Below are 20,582 nucleotides of genomic sequence, written 5' to 3'. Positions count from 1 at the left end.
ATTGTAACTATGGTACCTCAGTGTTGACAGCTCAGAACCCCTTTCCAGTTGTTTTGAACGTGGCATCATATTGTAACTATGGAACCTCAGTGTTGACAGCTCAGAACCCCTTTCCAGTTGTTTTGAACGTGGCATCAGATTGTAACTATGGTCCCTCAGTGTTGACAGCTCAGAAACCCTTTCCAGTTGTTTTGAACGTGGCATCAGATTGTAACTATGGTACCTCAGTGTTGACAGCTCAGAACCCCTTTCCAGTTGTTTTGAACGTGGCATCATATTGTAACTATGGAACCTCAGTGTTGACAGCTCAGAACCCCTTTCCAGTTGTTATGAACGTGGCATCATATTGTAACTATGGTACCTCAGTGTTGACAGCTCAGAAACCCTTTCCAGGGTTTTATTTTTATTTAGCTTGTAAACTTCTCCTGTGTTTGCCCCCCAGTTATTGATAAATCCCCCCCTATCATATCCCCCCTTGATACCTTCCCCCATGGACTTAAAAAAACACACAAATGAAATGAACCCACCCCCAAACCCCCCATAAAAAGGAATCATCCATATCTGGCAACCCTGTTAAGCTTTCTTGTTACGGTTTGACTAGGCAGTCGGCTTATATTTGTGGTGATGATTTGTGAGGTGATAACATTTTATTTGCTTTGTGATTTGTCAAAAACGGTAAACTTCTTGTCAAGTCATGTGCTCCGGTTCTTGTATACATTGTAACAAGTACATCAAAGATTTGTAAAATGCTGAAAAGTGACCAAACTAAGTTCATATTTTTCAGGCAATGGGCGCAGCCATCTTTGACTTTGACTTTGTTTATTTGCATCATATAGTGAATGGCATTCTGGGATAAGGGAGTTTTGGCTTGTCAAACATAAACAAACATGGCTGCCAGCATAAAGAATGTAGCTGCTGTTAACTTAGCTGACACTTATCTCTTCTCTAAACAATATTACATTTCTCCCTTGTGCTCACCAGAGATGTGGTACATTGTAATCTAGTCTAGCTGTTAGGTTGCTAATTTATGTTTAAGAGCAACCTGTTATTTAGACTGGTTTATGAAATGAGTTTTGTTGTGATGTCCTTTCAAATTTGTATTTATTTATATATTTTGTTTGCCTTCACCTCCCTTATCTCACCTCACTTGCTCATATTGTATATAGACTTATTTTTCACTGTATTATTGACTGTATGTTTGTTCTACTCCATGTGTAACTATGTGTTGTTGTATGTGCCGAACTGCTAAATGAGAACGTGTTCTCAATTTGCCTACCTGGTTAAATAAAGGTGAAATAAAAATAAAAATAAAATAATTTTTTTTTTTTTTCCCAGTCAGAGCTCATTTTTCCCAGAGTTCCCAGTTGTCTTGAATGTACTGAAGTCAGAATTCTGAGATATTAGAGTTTCCTGTTGTTTTGAACGTGGCATCATATTGTAACTATGGTACCTCAGTGTTGACAGCTCAGAAACCCTTTCCAGTTGTTTTGAACGTGGCATCATATTGTAACTATGGTACCTCAGTGTTGACAGCTCAGAAACCCTTTCCAGTTGTTTTGAACGTGGTATCATATTGCAACTATGGTCCCTCATTTTTAACAGCTCAGAACCCCTTTCCAGTTGTTTTGAACATGGCATCAGATTGTAACTATGGTCCCTCAGTGTTGACAGCTCAGAAACCCTTTCCAGTTGTTTTGAACGTGGCATCAGATTGTAACTATGGTCCCTCAGTGTTGACAGCTCAGAACCCCTTTCCAGTTGTTTTGAACATGGCATCAGATTGTAACTATGGTCCCTCAGTGTTGACAGCTCAGAAACCCTTTCCAGTTGTTTTGAACATGGCATCAGATTGTAACTATGGTCCCTCAGTGTTGACAGCTCAGAACCCCTTTCCAGTTGTTTTGAACGTGGCATCAGATTGTAACTATGGTCCTTCAGTGTTGACAGCTCAGAAACCCTTTCCAGTTGTTTTGAACGTGGCATCAGAATGTAACTATGGTACCTCAGTGTTGACAGCTCAGAAAACCTTTCCAGTTGTTTTGAACGTGGCATCATATTGTAACTATGGTACCTCAGTGTTGACAGCTCAGAAACCCTTTCCAGTTGTTTTGAACGTGGCATCATATTGTAACTATGGTACCTCAGTGTTGACAGCTCAGAAACCCTTTCCAGTTGTTTTGAACGTGGCATCAGATTGTAACTATGGTACCTCAGTGTTGACAGCTCAGAAACCCTTTCCAGTTGTTTTGAACGTGGCATCAGATTGTAACTATGGTACCTCAGTGTTGACAGCTCAGAAACCCTTTCCAGTTGTTTTGAACGTGGCATCAGATTGTAACTATGGTACCTCAGTGTTGACAGCTCAGAAACCCTTTCCAGTTGTTTTGAACGTGGCATCATATTGTAACTATGGTACCTCAGTGTTGACAGCTCAGAAACCCTTTCCAGTTGTTTTGAACGTGGCATCATATTGTAACTATGGAACCTCAGTGTTGACAGCTCAGAAACCCTTTCCAGTTGTTTTGAACGTGGCATCAGAATGTAACTATGGTACCTCAGTGTTGACAGCTCAGAACCCCTTTCCAGTTGTTTTGAACGTGGCATCAGATTGTAACTATGGTACCTCAGTGTTGACAGCTCAGAAACCCTTTCCAGTTGTTTTGAACGTGGCATCATATTGTAACTATGGAACCTCAGTGTTGACAGCTCAGAAACCCTTTCCAGTTGTTTTGAACGTGGCATCAGAATGTAACTATGGTACCTCAGTGTTGACAGCTCAGAACCCCTTTCCAGTTGTTTTGAACGTGGCATCAGATTGTAACTATGGTCCCTCAGTGTTGACAGCTCAGAACCCCTTTCCAGTTGTTTTGAACGTGGTATCATATTGTAACTATGGAACCTCAGTGTTGACAGCTCAGAAACCCTTTCCAGTTGTTTTGAACGTGGTATCATATTGTAACTATGGAACCTCAGTGTTGACAGCTCAGAAACCCTTTCCAGTTGTTTTGAACGTGGCATCAGATTGTAACTATGGTACCTCAGTGTTGACAGCTCAGAACCCCTTTCCAGTTGTTTTGAACGTGGCATCATATTGTAACTATGGTACCTCAGTGTTGACAGCTCAGAAACCCTTTCCAGGGTTTTATTTTTATTTAGCTTGTAAACTTCTCCTGTGTTTGCCCCCCAGTTATTGATAAATCCCCCCCTATCATATCCCCCCTTGATACCTTCCCCCATGGACTTAAAAAAACACACAAATGAAATGAACCCACCCCCAAACCCCCCATAAAAAGGAATCATCCATATCTGGCAACCCTGTTAAGCTTTCTTGTTACGGTTTGACTAGGCAGTCGGCTTATATTTGTGGTGATGATTTGTGAGGTGATAACATTTTATTTGCTTTGTGATTTGTCAAAAACGGTAAACTTCTTGTCAAGTCATGTGCTCCGGTTCTTGTATACATTGTAACAAGTACATCAAAGATTTGTAAAATGCTGAAAAGTGACCAAACTAAGTTCATATTTTTCAGGCAATGGGCGCAGCCATCTTTGACTTTGACTTTGTTTATTTGCATCATATAGTGAATGGCATTCTGGGATAAGGGAGTTTTGGCTTGTCAAACATAAACAAACATGGCTGCCAGCATAAAGAATGTAGCTGCTGTTAACTTAGCTGACACTTATCTCTTCTCTAAACAATATTACATTTCTCCCTTGTGCTCACCAGAGATGTGGTACATTGTAATCTAGTCTAGCTGTTAGGTTGCTAATTTATGTTTAAGAGCAACCTGTTATTTAGACTGGTTTATGAAATGAGTTTTGTTGTGGATGTGTTCCGTGTGATGCTTGGATGATTAAGTTCGCATTTACAATAAAAAGTGAGGTTGAGGAATAAAGTTGTGAAGACTTTCATTTCCCATCAGTACAAAACATTGTTTAGATGCTTTTCAGACAACAAGGCTGTTTTAAGACGCGTTTGTTGCATCATACGTTCTGTTGCTACTGTTCCAATCACATATTTGCGATGGTACACTGCATGGACCACTCAAAAATGATGACAAATATGTTTTCGTAGCCGTCAAAGGATTAACCCACCTTAGCAGGCATTGTTGAGCACAGTGCACATTCCTCTAGCAGTCATTACGTGGTGCACATGACCTTGTTGATGGTGGGGATGCCTTGTCTCATTAAACTTCAACTTGCCCGATGGTTTTGATATCCGTTCCTCATGATCAATTACACCTCACACTTTGGCACAACAAACTGCCTAATACTATTTTAGAAGTGTACTTTTCTTTCTTCGAAGATTCATACAACATTGTGTAAAAGTATAATAAAGTCAAAATGTTGGATTACCTACAATCCTCTAAAAACAGAGACACATGGCACTTTTAAGCATTCATTAATTGCAAATATTTTATAGTTCTGTATCAGCAAAATACAGATAAATTAAGTGTTTTTTACTCAAATATCAATGTGTCTGACAACCACTATTATTTTAAGTGAAAATGTGAAACATAATTGACTCAAGTAAGAACAACTTATTTAAATGTTAGTTAACTTTAACATATTAAATAATCATAACCTTAGATTAGCAGAACACAAATAAAATAACATTGACTCAATAAAATATTTGTTAACAGTACTCAAAAACAGTAAGTGATAAGAAATGTCATTGACACACAGTATGAGTTAGTCCCACTTTTTTTATTTGAGTTCTAATAACAGTTGGAGATGCTTGAGTAGCCACTATTTCATTTCTTTATTGAGTTGGGCAGTTACTTTTTACAGTGTTTTAGACCTATCATAAATGCATCATGAAGCACACGTCTCTTTTTTCATGAATGGCCATGAGCACATAACAGAAAAAGTATTCATGTGGAATGCAATGTATCTTACTATTTATACTGATCTGCATGCCATTTAGGGCAAGATTTTCATACGGGCATTTTCATGAAACAGAAAATATCCTGATGAAAATAAATATCCTTTTAAAATCACATTGGCTATGCATGGCAGTTGGTTCAGGTTCTTTCAATTACGTTTACCTCTCTGCTCCGCCTGCCTTCCTTCTTGAGCTCTCGCTAGCGAACTTGAAACAATGTATCAAGTTTCGCACAAATTGTCCATTGTGGTAAAGTTAAGAAATCAATGTTCCTGTATCACCAGAAGTCAATGCATGGAATGTGGCTATGTTCCCGTTGTATAAATGACATTTTTACATCTCAATAAAGTGAGGTGTAGTCACCTCCCTGAAAACGTGCCCCCCATGGAAATCAAATTCCCATCCAACTGATTTGTTCTGGTGCCGGACCTGATTTTACAAGCATCTCAAGGCACCAACACACACACACACACACACACACACACACACACACACACACACACACACACACACACACACACACACACACACGCGCGCACTTGACAGTCACACAGTTGAAGCAAAAACATGTACTTCCATCTCTGCCCAACAACATTACGTCAGCTGGCTACCTGCCAGGTTGCAAACAGTTGTCAATATTCTGTCTTCTACATTCTGGACAACCAGAATGTAGCAGACAGGAATATCAACCCGTTACCATAGCAGCCATCATGACTCAGCATCAAGCACACACGCAAACACACACAGTTTGGCAGACACAGACCAACACTACTGCAGTAGATGGACTGCTGCCATGACTGTGTTGTAACCCTCATAGACACAGACAGACCGTGGGCTGAAAACTAGCGTGAGCATGATTTAGCATTCAGACCTGTGGCACACTGACTACAACTGTGGGTAGATGTCTTAATGTGTGTCTGGGAGAGATAGAGGGATATAGAGAGGGTGGAATGAGAGACATGTAGGTAAAGACCAGGCAGCTCACTCAAGATTGATTCTGAAAATGGACGTCTGTCCATATACTGAGGATGTTCGGAAATGTCTTCAAAACCATCCACTAGAGGCAACAGTGAGCACTATTACCATCAAGCAGACTTGGATATTGCTTGGGCATTGCGGAAGGGGGCGGCGGATGGGCATAATCCCATGACTCCGGATCAGGTTTGCGTTTTTCATCATGAATCTTGTTCTGGAGACCGCTCTGTAGAATGGTCAATAGCAGGTACAGCCACAAAGTCAGACAATCTGATTTTAAACCTAACCACACTGCTAACACTAATGCCGAACCCAGTGGTCACCAAATGGTCATAACGATCAACTGGCCGATCTTCAAGGGATTCCTAGTGGAGCACCAAACATTTCTGTAGAAAAGCCAACGTTAAAGGCTTGTGCTGGTTTACAAGGAGGGTTTTCTGGGTGGGTAACGGTTTCCCTGTGGGTGCTGCTTTTTGTTTCACATCCATGGGCTTAGCATAATTAATAGAACATTCCTTTTTGAAAAACAATGGCAACGCCAGCTATTATCTTTAGGAATTTGAAAGGCCTAAATTTTCTTTTCAAACTTTCCAGCTGTCTTGATATCCTAGCAAGAGACCATATTGATTTAGCAATGCTCCTAGAAACACACCTGCTCCAGAAGGACACACATCAAATACAGAACCATTTGCACAAACTGGCTGCTTTTTCATCAGCCCCAAACAAAACTTAAGGTGTAATCATAATTATACATAAGAAACTCAAAATTATCATCTTGGGTAGGCGAAGACCAAGACAGCAGAATCACTTTCCTTAAATGTATCCATAACAGAAAGAAAATTGCCTTTATTAATGTATGCTCTCCAAATTCAAAATGATCCTATGTTTTTTTGATTCTCTGAACAGCATATTGCTAGAATTAACTGAATTCCATCTGGTTATTGGGACTGACATGAACACTATTTTGGACATACGGGACAAGTCAAATAAGACCAACTATAATCCACACACAACCAAGGCTCTCCAACATATACTTACTGATTACAACCTTGATATTTTGCGAGCACATAATCCAAAAGCAAACCAGATACACTTTCTACTCAAACAGGCATAAAACATTCTCACTGTAAAATTTGATTTAGATTTATAAGGGCGGGGTCAAGTTTACCATTGAAGCTGCTTCACTCAACTCTGCCTCACACCCCACCACTACAGAGTTTAGTTAGCTTCTTAGCTAGCTATAAAAAAGTATTAGTGTTATTAGCCTTAACCTATTTAGCTAACTTGGACCAGCTAATCTTCCACTGCCACTATTGATATCAGAAATGGGTTTTGCCTATGTATCCGAACTAAGTCAAAGGAGAAGGGGACAACTGGATACTGTGTCAGTGGTTGTTAAAAGTTGTGACAGCATTGTGAAATTCCTCTGACATTGAATGCACACGTTCTTACAGAAGTAAAACTTGAGGCCATAGGGCTGCTGAAAGCGGTGACAGACCGCGGCTTTAAGTTTACAGCCACCATGGTGCACAGAATCCTCAGTCTCCTCGATCCTCCAAAATAAATCACTCCAGGCAAAAGCAACGGATCTTTACACTGGAGTCAAAGTGGTCCGCAGTGCGTCGAGAAGCTGAGGTGTGACAGCAGGTTCGATGCCATTTAGGCACAGTGCAGGGCCAGTAGCACTGACACACCACCAGCTCCAAGCAAATGATGTCTTTATGTAAGTACACATCTCCAGCAATATGTGGGGGACAGAAGGCTACAGTTGGCCAGCAGGACAGAAGAGAAGAGTATGTTTAAAAGACTTCTTCAACACGTTGGATGCTGTCATTAGTGAAATGTCAGAACGATTCGACAAATACAACAGCCAACTGGTGGTGGCCCTGTGTGCCCTTGACCCAGACAGCCATGACTTTCTAGAAGTGAAACCACTGCTGGATCTAAGCAAAACAGATTTGGTGGAAGCTGAGTTTAGTGTCACTTGACAGACTGAAGTTGCCAGCTCCGGCTCCAATGGCGACAAACGGACCACACTTGATATCCTGCAATGATTCTCTGGACCTCTCTCCGCTATGCCGACCATGCTCACTGCACTGAAACATACCGTAGATTGACATTTGGGGCGTCCACAGCTACATGCGAGAACTCCTTTTCCACTTTGACAAACATGTTCAGTCTGCACAGAAGAAGCATGCTGCACCCGAGGAAAGCTCAAGCTCATTTGACAGGGATCTTACAGGAAGATTTCAGGAAGAATGGAATGATGACCACAGAGCTTCACGGAGGCTGCATCACTTCTGAAAAGGTAAGAAACAATCTAGCTGGTTGGTTTTGATCCAAATCTTGGTGGTATAGCCAGTGGCGTCATTTCAGCAAAAACCTAGGGTATGAAATGGCTAAATGAATGGCCTTGTTTTAGTGTGTAGGTTGCCGTCCATGGCGCTGATAAAACATAGCTGAGATTTCGCACCAAACTGTCACTTCTTAGTCAGAAGCACTCATTGGTCATTTGAACTTTTATGTTTATTGTGGTATAGCGTAATAAGCAGAATTCATTATAATTCCAATGCAACAATCCAAATGACGCCCCTGGGTATAGCTACATATTGTTATGTTTCATTATAGAAATAGATACATTCTATTATGGTTTTCTTGATAGCCTAATGGTTTTCGTGGTTGTAAAAGGAACTATACATATTGGAAACATGTTTAAGGTAGGCTGGCATTGCTTCATTTATTTAGCGAATTTGATATGCAGAAGTGTATTGTGCCAGAGCACAGCATGCTGCTGAACTCATGAGCAGCATGGATTTCCATGTCTGTGTCACCTTAACTCCCTCTCCGGCCTCTAGGTCATCAGGCTGCTGATTATCCCGCACACCTGTCACCATCGTCAAGCGCACCAGCACCTCATGACACTTACCTGGACTCCATCACCTCCTTGATTATCTTCCCTACATCTGTCACGCCCCTTGGTTCTTTACTCAGGAGTTATTGACTGTTTCATGTCGGTGTGTTGTTTGTGTTTCGTGTTTATTGTTTTGTTTATTAAAACACTCACTCGCTGTACTTGCTTCCTGACTCTCAGCACACTCATTACTGTCTGAAGCGGGCCGATAGACTTATTTATTTGTCAAGACAGCTGTGCATGGCTGCATCTCACTGTAGTAGGCTGCATCTCACTGTAGTAGACTGCATCTCACTGTAGTAGACTGCATCTCACTGTAGTAGGCTGCATCTCACTGTAGTAGGCTGCATCTCACTGTAGTAGGCTGTGTTTTGGCTATTTGGATCTCGATTCGCCATTTGTTTACTGCATTTTTTTACTGTTAATGTAAATAGCCTAAATATAGATTGTCATACCTTTATCAATCTGATTTTGTTTACTAGGCCTACTTGGTAGCGCTGTTCTGTTCCCATTTATTAATTTGCATTCGAGTTGTCAGTTTACATGCATGAGTAACTAGGCTACTACTTTCAGCATTGAGATTGCATCATTTTGGTAAGACAGCTGTGTGTGTGGCTACATTCACATAGGCTGTTTGTAATAGGTGAATTGCCCAATCTATCTTGTAGCCTATATTCATTACCAAAACAGCCGTGTTTTATTGTGTAGGGTGCTATATACGCAGAATTAATTATAATTCCAATGCAAGAACCCCCAAAAATAATGCCCCTTGCCGATTTCACTTTATCCTGGCACCGGGCCTGATGCAAATGCATTTGTATCTGGGTTGAAGATATCAGAATTGGAAACGTTAACTGCGTTCTCAACAAACACTTTGTTTCAGACCAGATAGCTATTACTCTTTCACAAGTCAAGACAGAAGTTAATTTATTGATAAGACAGCAGAATTTGCCATCCATCGAGTTAGACTCAAGCATTATTTCCAAGGTAATCGTCCCAGTTGATCACTGGCCAATAAGCTACGCAGTAATGATCAATTAGACCATATAGCAACTATTGAATCTGAAACAGGGGAATTACTATCAGAACCCAAATTAATTAATCAAAAATTCTCCCGCTTCTATGTAAAGAACTGTATACCTCTGATTGTAAATTCACACCAAACCAGACTAAGTCCTTACTAAAATAATTAAGAATTCATTTTTTCTCAACAGAGGAAGCCGCCTCGCTGGGAGCCCACATATCTCTCAATAAACACAAAAGGGCACTGGATAGCATGAATAAAGGCAAATCCCCTGGATGGGATAGTATTCCCCCTGAGGTCTATTTAAAACGTAGGAATCAATTAGGTCCAATATTGCTCAAAATTATTAACCCAGCAGTTCACAAAGGTTCATTTGGGAGAGATGTGAATACAGCACTTCATTTAGCTTTTATTTTTTTAAAGGTAAGAATTCTAGCCAGTGTTCTCACTGCCACCCTGTGTTCCCCCTATCTTTGATAAACACAAATCAAACTGTTTTCCAAAATGTTGTCATGTCGTCTCAAAAGTTACTTACCCAAATTGGGTCACATGGACCAATGCTGGTTTGATAAAAAACTTTTATCCCCAGATAACCTCCGACTATTACATACACTACCAAAAGTATGTGGACACCTGCTCGTCGAACATCTCATTCCAAAATCATAGGCATTAATATGGAGTTGGTCCCCCTTTGATGCTATAACCGCCTCCACTTTTCTGGGAAGGCTTTCCACTTGATGTTGAAACATTGCTGAGGGGACTTGCATCAGTGAGGTCGGTAGGTGATGTTGGACGATTAAACGATTAGGCATCGCATTCGGCATTCTAATTCATCCTAAAGGTGTTCGATTGGGTTGAGGTCAGAGCTCTGTGCAGGCCAATAAATAAAGGAAAAATAAAAAAACTGTTGCCACAAAGTTGGCAGCACAGAATTGTCTAGAATGTCATTGTATAGTGTAGCGTTAAGATTTCCCGTCACTGGAACTAAGGGGCCTAAACCCAACCATAAAAAACAGCCCCAGACCATTATTCCTCCTCCACCAAACTTTACAGATGGCACTATGCATTGGGGCAGATAGTGTTCTCCTGGCATCCACCAAACCCAGATTTGTCCATCGGACTGCCAGATAGTGTAGTGGGTGTTGCGACCAAGGACAGACGATTTTTACGCACTACGCACTGGATGTATTTCAAGGGCTACCTTCAAACTCAGTGCCTCTTTGCTTGACATCATAGGAAAATCAAAAGAAATCAGCCAAGACCTCAGAAAAAAAATTGTAGACCTCCACAAGTCTGGTTCATCCTTGGGAGCAATTTCCAAATGCCTGAAGGTACCACGTTCATCTGTACAAACAATAGTACGCAAGTATAAACACAATGGGACCATGCAGCCGTCATACCGCTCAGGAAGGAGACGCGTTCTGTCTCCTAGAGATGAACGTACTTTGGTGCAAATCAATCCCAGAACAACAGCAAAGGACCTTGTGAAGATGCTGGAGGAAACGGGTACAAAAGTATCTATATCCACAGTAAAACGATTCCTATATCAACATAACCTGAAAGGCCGCTCAGCAAGGAAGAAGCCACTGCTCCAAAACCGCCATAAAAAAGCCAGACTACGGTTTGCAACTGCACATGGGGACAAAGATCGTACATTTTGCAGAAATGTCCTCTGGTCTGATGAAACAAAAATAGAACTGTTTGGCCATAATGACCATCGTTATGTTTGGAAGAAAAAGGGGGATGCTTGCAAGCCGAAGAACACCATCCCAACCGTGAAGCACGGGGGTGGCAGCATCATGTTGTGGGGGTGCTTTGCTGCAGGAGGGACTGGTGCACTTTACAAAATAGATGGCATCAGGAGGATAGAAATTTATGTGGACATATTGAAGCAACATCTCAAGACATCAGTCAGGAAGTTAAAGCTTGGTCGCAAATGGGTCTTCCAAATGAACAATGACCCCAAGCATACTTCCAAAGTTGTGGCAAAATGGCTTAAGGACAACAAAGTCAAGGTATTGAAATGGACATCACAAAGCCCTGACCTCAATCCTATAGAAAATCTGTGGTCAGAACTGAAAAAGCATATGCGAGCAAGGAGGCCTACAAACCTGACTCAGTTACACCAGCTCTGTCAGGAGGAATGGGTCAACATTGACCCAGCTTATTGTGGGAAGCTTGTGGAAGGCTACCCAGAACATTTGACCCAAGTTAAACAATTTAAAGGCAATGCTACCAAATGCTAATTGAGTGTATGTCAACATCTGACCCACTGGGAATGTGATAAAAGAAATAAAAGCAGAAATAAATAATTCTCTCTAATATTATTCTGACATTTCACATTCTTAAAATAAAGTGGTGATCCAAACTGACCTAAGACAGGACATTTTTACTAGGAGTAAATGTCAAGAATTGTGAAAAACTGAGTTTAATTAAATGTATTTGACTGAGGTGTGTGTAAACTTCCGACTTCAACTGTATAGTGTATCTGTCACGTTAACTCCCTCTTCGGCCTCTAGGTCATCAGGCTGCTGATTATCCCGCACACCTGTCACCATCCTCAAGCCCACCAGCGCCTCATGACACTCACCTGGACTCCATCACCTCATTGATTATCTTCCCTACATCTGTCACGCCCCTTGGTTCTTTCCTCAGGTGTTATTGACTCTGTTTCATGTCGGTGCATTGTTTGTGTTTGGGGTTTATTGTTTTGTTTCTTTCTTTATTAAAACACTCACTCCCTGCTTCCCGCCTCTCAGCGCACATCGTTACAGTATCTTAAATGCATCATCAGAAACAACAGCTTCTTGGGCTGTTTTATCTCTCGATATAGAAAAGGCTTTTAATGGACTAAATGGTCATACCTCTGGACCGTCATGAAACATATGGGAATTGGCTCCAATTCTATTAATATGATTCAAATATTATATGCCAATCCCTCAGCCATAGTTATAGCAAGCAATAGCTGCTCTGCTCTTTTCAGAATCACTAGAACTAGTAGGCCAGGCAATCAGATTTATCCTTTGCTATTTTTATTATCCATGGTACCTCTGGCCCAGGCAATTTGTCAATCGGAGAAAATAACATCCATTTTCCTAAAATAAACTGATCACTTCATCTCATTATACGCAGATAATATTTTACTATATCTAGACAATGCATCTCAATTGCTCCTAAATGCATTGACGATCATAGATAAATTCAGCTTCATCTCAAGTTATAAAATGTATCTAACCAAATTAGCCCTACTGCCTCTCAAGACCCCGGTGGAGGACTCCATATCTACTTATGGAATCCCAATCATTTCCCATTTATATTTTGGAATAGATATACTGTATTTCCTTCCTCAGATCAAACCATTGCCAGAAACTTTAACCGAACGCTGAAATAAATTCCATCCGGCCTAAGTACCGTAATTTCCGGACTATAAGCCGCTACTTTTTCCCACGCTTTGAACCTTGCGGCTTATACAATGACGCGGCTAATTTATGGATTTTTCCCGCTTTCACAAGATTCATGCCGCCAAAAAACTGAGCACCGTCACATAATGTGACGTAAATCGAGCGCGCTCAAACTTCCCATCATTCTGATTACGGTAGTCATTTTGTCACCCTCATCATGGCAAAGACACGGAGAAATGCATATGATGCAGCTTTCAATTTGAAGGCGATCGATCTGGCTGTTGGAAAAGGAAATAGAGCTGCTGCACGGGAGCTTGGCCTTAATGAGTCGATGATAAGACGTTGGAAACAGCAGCGTGAGAAACTGACTCAGTGCAAAAAGACAACAAAAGCTTTCAGAGGAAAGAAAAGCAGATGGCCCGAACTAGAAAATGAGGCTTGGATGACAAGTGGGGAGAAATCCTTCACTAAAACGGGCCGCATGCGAAGAGCAACTTATGGTCAAGTCTGCCAGTGGGTCCTGGCAGCGTGGAGCATTGTCAAAAAAAATAAAAAAATCCACTATCATCAACGGGTTTCGAAAGGCTGGACTGCTGCGTATTGAAGAGGGCAGCATGAGCTCAGCGGGGAATTTGCCTCCGGATGAAAGTGACGAGAACGACAATGAAAACGATCCAACATCGGATTAAGCAATTCTGAGGCTATTCAACTCCGACACCAAAGGAGATGACTTCAGTGGTTTCAGTGCACAGGAGGAAGATAGTGACCAATGACTTTCTTGGTAGGCTACTGTTTACTGCAATTTTTTTAAAATTTTTGTTACAAGCCGTGTTTCGTTAAAGCCTATTTATTTTTGTTACAAGCCGTGTTTCGTTTAAAGGCCTATTTATTTTTGTTACAAGCGGTGTTTCGTTTAAAAAGCCTATTTATTTTTGTTACAAGCCGTGTTTCCTTTAAAGGCTGTGTAAAGTTATTTGTTTCAATGTACCGGTAGACACCTGCGGCTTATAGACATGTGCGGCTTATTTATGTACAAAATACATTATTTATTTTTTATTCAGTGGGTGCGGCTTATATTCAGGTGCGCTTAATAGTCCAGAAATTACGGTAGATGATCTGATGTCCCAGTTGCTTTAAACATCAGAATATCTGTTGAATATACTGTATCTATTGAATATACTGCATCTAATGAATATATTGCCCCGGCTGAATTTCTGTACTTCATTGCTTCCCATGTTTCCCCCTTCTGTCTATTGGGATCATAATCCATATTGCGGTTTCAAAATGTATATGGAAAGATATGCGATCCTGGAAAAATTAAACTTACAGAGGAAAAAATGACTATCGGTACCAATTTTTTTTTATTGCATTTCCAGGCACTAGCATTTTGTCCCATTCTAAATGGGTTTAGACATGATTCTTCCGCCCCCTGGCTGAGTATAGAGAGAAATATGGTGTGTCCTATTGCCCTGGAAGAGGTGGTCTTTTCGCAACAATGTAAACTACTCTTTGGTCCTATTGTTGCTCACACAGTCTCTATTTGCCACAACATTTAAATACAATGTAACTGGGAATCAAAATGGCAAGCCCATACTCCAATTTTTCACAATAATGCCTTGCGATCTGGAGGGCGGCCTTTTGCACGATATCATGGATAGTAATGGTTTGAGAACATTCCAAGATTTGAAACATTACCAGGTAATTACTTTTTCTATATTTACAACTTAGGTCAGCAATGCTGGCCTATGGAGTCCCTTGGGAAACCCAACTATAAATAAATTACCTGGGCTCCCAAAAGGACTGATCTCTATAATATATAAACAACTCTTGGAAAGCTCATATTCTGAGCTAGCCATTCAAAAAGTATGATCCACAGATCTAAGTGAATCTGAACAACCGAACAGAGTATGGAAAAATATGACCTTGGAATCCTGTAATCCAAACCATCAACTTGTTGTTCACAGATGGATTTGAACACCAAGGAAACATTTTACGATGAAATTGGCCCCAAGTCCCAGCTGTTCACTGTGTCCTGTAAATCAGGTATGTGACCCGATTCAAGAAGCTAGGAATATGTCTCATGTGATTACTTCACAGGTGAGGCATTTAAACTTCTTCTTATTTTTATCAAAATTCATTTTTTGGAACTGGAACATGTGAACTTTCATGTGCCTTAAAAAAAAATGGGTATGCCATCTGTAAATACAAAGAAAAAAATATTTGAGTCTAGTTGGTTTAGCCACAGAAAAAGTCAGGAACCTTCCCGTTAGTCATGATCTGCTGAGAGAATGGATGCCTGGACATGCGGAAAGATGAGTTTGGAGTGGTCTGTCATCTAACAAGCTTCTGACTATAACGTGAGCTGCTCGGTATGTGTAGATAATCCTTGCTACCGCAGTTTTTTTTGAAAGATATGTTAGCCATGGAAAACCCTCAAAAATGTTGCTACTCCTCTTAACAACATTGCTGCCCTGAATTTAGCAGGTGTTATCAACAAATGTCAGTGGGGAAAAGTTGTGATAGACTACATTCTGCACATTGTCAGTGTGAGCCAGAGTGACTTGACACAACAGGCCAAGCAAGCTGTAGCTAGGTACAATAGAAACTAAAAAGACACGCTGCCGTGAACTGTTCATCCATGTATACGGGTAAGAGTCTAGCTACATTGTCAGATATTATACGTTTCTAATTTTGTCCAAAAGTTGTTTTCATTGCAAGTTAAAGCTGTTAGCTAGCTATCGAACGTTAACTTGCTGGCTTGCTAGCTAACGTTACGTGTATGATCTGTGTAGTAATATTATTTGTATCTCAGACAGCATTGCATTGCATTGCTAGGTATAGCCTAATGTTAGCTAGTTAGCTAATACTGACCATAGTTGGTTAGCTTTAGCTACCTGCAGATTCAGCTACCTGCAGATTCAAACTACAGCATTTCATGCATAGTGGCTAGCTATGACAATCCGTTTGTACTGTAGCTATGGGTTAGGATTAATGTTCATTGTTGTTCAATGCTTCCACGAACCCAAAGCAAAGTTTGATACATGTCTAAACAAAAGACCACTTCACCAGATGATTACATGACACATCAAGTTAGGCAGGTTTGTCTGGGGGTGATTACGGACATCTATTGTATTTCATGAACATGTGTACACGTCTAGACAATAGTGACCTATCCGCTTTGCTAGATGTGGCTGGGGGGTGGTTATAGCATTTCTTTCATATGACCCATCAATTTAAACAAGTGTCTGGGTAAGCATCATCTAATAATTCTAAAATATTTTTTATCTGGACACGTTTATGTTTGATATTGATACTATGCAAATATGCATGTAACTATTTCACTGTACCGTGCATGTGACAAGTAAACTTAGATTGTATTTGATATAGTGTGTGTTTATGAGATACTAATTTGAAGAACAACATGACCTGCAGATTAGGATATAGGCAAAGGACTAGATAAAGTGTTACTTATTGTAGTCTACTTCACTTGGGCTCCCGAGTGGCGCAGCGTCTCAGGCACTGCATCTCAGTGTTAGAGGTGTCACTACAGACCCTGGTTCAATTCCAGGCTGTATCACAACCGGCTGTGTTTGAGAGTCCCAAAGGGCGGTGCACAATTGTCCCAGCGTTACCAGGGTAGGCCGTCATTGTAAATATGAATTTGTTCTTGATTTGCTTAGTTAAATAAAGAGATGTGTGGGGCTAATGCTTAAGAGGGTGTGAACGATGCTGAATAGGTGTAGACAAGGAAGAACTCTCATGTCGGTGTACCAAAACATTCAAGGCCATTGTCCCATTTTCTCAATTTGAATTACTTTCTCATTGTTCCTCAACTGCAGTGTATTATATACCATTTTGTAGCTCTGAGTCTCTACTTTTATCCAATGTCAAAAATACCATTTCAAATTTTGCTACACAAGACCGAGTCGAGGCAGTCGGTCACATGATGCCAATTAGATGGTTCTGGGACAACATTACAAAACCCATTTCGAAGTGATTTCCTTTGCATACTGGGTTTATTATTACTTTTTGACTATGTAGTATGATAATAATTTATGTACCATTTATTTGTATATTTTTAAAAAACTGGGAAATGCAAACTGAGTATGAGATTGTATGAGTTTGTGTAGTGTACCTGTATCCCCCCCAAAAAAGTGTTCCCATTTTGAACCATTTCATTTGTCTGAAGAGACAAACTCCGCCTACCTAGCGGACCAGGGCTGCATTCAGTATGTTTTAACATTTTGGTGAACAGAAACAGTGCTTTACTGAAGAACCAGCTGAAAAACAGGGAGGGGTTGGGTTGTGGGTCAGCGTGGCCACTGCCCTTTAAATAGGTGACTCACTGCTTCAAGCCACACCTCGCCACACCCACCAAACAAGAGCAAACGTGCCTCAAAGTCTGTTCAAGAACGTACAAGAACGTTTTGGGGAAACGTGTCATTCAGTACAAACCGTTTCTCAACGCAGCAAGCATTCAAATGAACTGAACGCACCTCATGAGATCTGTGGCTGAATCAAGTGCGCCTACTATGCTGGCCAATCGTATAGCTCAAATCACCATGCTTACAGCTTCCACGAACCCAAAGCAAAGTTTGATACTAACTTACATGAGAATTCATAACTTTTAAAACCATGACCAGAGAGAGACTGTCAAAGAATACAGCAAAGAGCTGCTGTTTTTATGAGTGAGTTCATGTCTAAGTTTTTATTCAGCACTGTCAACATTGTTTGATAGCCCTGCGTTTTTATTATTAGCAGCTGGTCGTGTCTATTTCAATATGGAGGAATATTTATCTTTCTCTAGTCATGGGAACAACATGAATTTGTGCATGAGGCAGAAATAAAGCTGTGTGATTCGACGTTCCCCATCAGGTGGAAGATGGTGTCCCCTCTCTGGTCAGTCTCACCGGAGGAAAGAAGAGAGCAAGGACTGTGAGAAGCAGACCCTCTGCTGGTCTCTCCTTCCCTCCACTGAGACTGACCATCAGATGCAGGTACCATCAGTCCAGTAAAATAGAAAATAAAATGATTTGCAAATGACTTCAATCTATGCTCAGCTGTGACTCACAATTGATACAACAACTGATCTATTATGTTATCAACGCTTGAGTTTTGAGATATAATATGGTCTGAGAAGAACAATATTGTCAGGCCAGCATAATAGCCTATTTGCTGTGATAATGTATTAGGCCGACTGCAGAAACCTCATTCCAACATAACTGTTTTTATTAGGTTAATGTTGCATAGGCTTACATTTTTTAGGTCATGCTTTTTGTGATATGAGCGGGAGATCTCGACTTACTTTTTGACTGCGAAAGTGATCATGACTCCAAAAATGTTGGTGACCGCTGATCTAACCCTAACCTTAAATCAAGACCAAAAAGCATTTCCCCCCCCATACATTTTTACAATAATTCAAATTTTTACTTTGCAGCTGGCCTATTTAGCGGAAATTGCTCAGTTCTGCTTCCAGGACAAGACTCATCCCAATAAACATGAACCTGCAACTCCGGATCAGAAGATTGTATGTTCAATCCCAGTGGTAGACACTTGTTTAAAAAAAAAATGTTTTACCCTATCCCAACCCTTAACCATTACCTTAACCATTTGGAATGAATGCCTAAACTTATAGTTTTAAACCAAAACCTTCAACAACAACAAAATGGGGGAAAAAGTAGATTTAATTGCTTTCCCCATTTTGGATTCAAATCATCATCATTACAGATATGTACAGCTTATACACAACAGATAATGCAAAACACCACAATGCAATACTTTATAAATCTAGGCATTGACACACCACAATACATCCACCATATACAATGGATCCGTACACGCGTACACACACGCACATGCAATCACACAGTGATACAGTAGAGAGAGAGCAGCCTTGAGGCAGCGCCCAGCCCTGATGATTGATACCCTGCTACACACAGCTGTCACAGTGGCCCAGCTCTCGCACACACACACACACGCACACACACGCACACACACACACACACACACACACACACACACACACACACACACACACACACACACACACACACACACACACACACACACACACACACACACACACACACACACACACACACACACACACACACACACACACACACACACACACACACACACACAAACAGTCTTGTACAACTAACCTTGTGGAGACACACAATTCAGTCCCATTCAAAATCCTATTTTCCCTAACCCCTAACCCTAAACTTAACCCGTACCTAAACCCTAACCTTATCCTGAAAACCTAACCCTAAACCTAGCTCCTAACCCTAAAACGAACCCCAACTCCTAACCCTAACCCTAATTCTAACACTAACACTAATTCTAACCCTATCTCTAAACCCCCTAGAAATTGCATTTTACCTTGTGGGGACTAAGAAAATGTCCCCAGTTGGTCAAATTTTTGTTTGTTTACTATTCTTGGGGCGGCAAGTAGCCTAGTGGTTAGAGTGTTAGACTAGTAACCGGAAGGTTGCAAGATCGAATCCCCCGAGCTGACAAGGTAAAAAATCTGTCGTTCTGCCCCTGAACAAGGAAGTTAACCCAGTGTTTCTAGGCTGTCATTGAAAATAAGAATTTGTTCTTAACTGACTTGCCTAGTTAAATAAAGGTTAAAAAAAATATATATTGTGGGGACTTCTGGTCCCCACAAGTATAGTTATGCACGCAAGCACACACACACACTTACTCACAACCACACTCATCTGTTCTCACGCCCTCTCTCTCCTCTGCGGCTTACACACCTGATGGATTCTTCTCTTCTCGTCAGTTCCTTTCCTCCTTCTTCTTCTTTGCTCCGAAACCCTTCCAAATGTCAAATGAGGCAGCCTCTTTCCTCTCTTTCTCGTCCTCTTCCCCTCTTCTTCTCTCTCTCATGGGTCTCCAGTAAAGAGGGTATCCTGGAAGTAGATGGAAATCCTCAGCAGACAGGCAGACAGACAGACAGACAGACAGACAGACAGGCAGACAGACAGCCTAGAGACAGAGACAGGCTTAGAAACGAGACCACTAAAGCTTAAGGTACTACAAATGACTGAGAGACAGCTACAGTAATAGCTCTGCTATGTTTGACACTAGAAGGACTTATGCTGTATGGCACTAGAGGGGCTGATGCTGCCTGGTGCAGAGGCTCCACCTGCAGTGGTGGCTAATGCTAATGCAGGGAGCAGAGGATTGGCAGAGTGACGCTACGCTACTGTACCGCTACAGCTCTACAGCGCTAGCTGGCCAAGCTAGCTGCAGCTATAGACTTAAAGCAGCACAGAGGCAAGATAGTAGCACATATTCAGCATCAAGCCTTCCCCCCCTCTCTTTTCCTCTCCTCTCACACTACCACATTTCCCCTAATAGCTGCATGACTCTCTCC

The 20,582-nt window shown here is 41.1% G+C and overlaps 1 protein-coding gene across 2 annotated transcripts in view; it reads right to left on the bottom strand.

Moving 5' to 3' along the window:
• Positions 1-20,372, bottom strand: part of dab1a (DAB adaptor protein 1a) — a 300,794-nt gene extending 280,422 nt beyond the window's left edge. For both annotated transcript variants that reach the window (XM_055922911.1, XM_055922912.1), the window contains exon 1: positions 19,960-20,372. The gene's annotated coding sequence lies outside the window, so the exon portion shown is untranslated. The remainder of the gene's footprint in view (positions 1-19,959) is intronic.
• Positions 20,373-20,582: the final 210 nt, after the last annotated feature.

This window comes from Salvelinus fontinalis, chromosome 5 (genome assembly GCF_029448725.1).
Source record: "Salvelinus fontinalis isolate EN_2023a chromosome 5, ASM2944872v1, whole genome shotgun sequence".
Taxonomy (NCBI): Eukaryota; Metazoa; Chordata; class Actinopteri; order Salmoniformes; family Salmonidae; genus Salvelinus; species Salvelinus fontinalis.
Note: the sequence above shows the minus strand (reverse complement) of the source record. Positions and strands in the feature narration are given on the sequence as shown.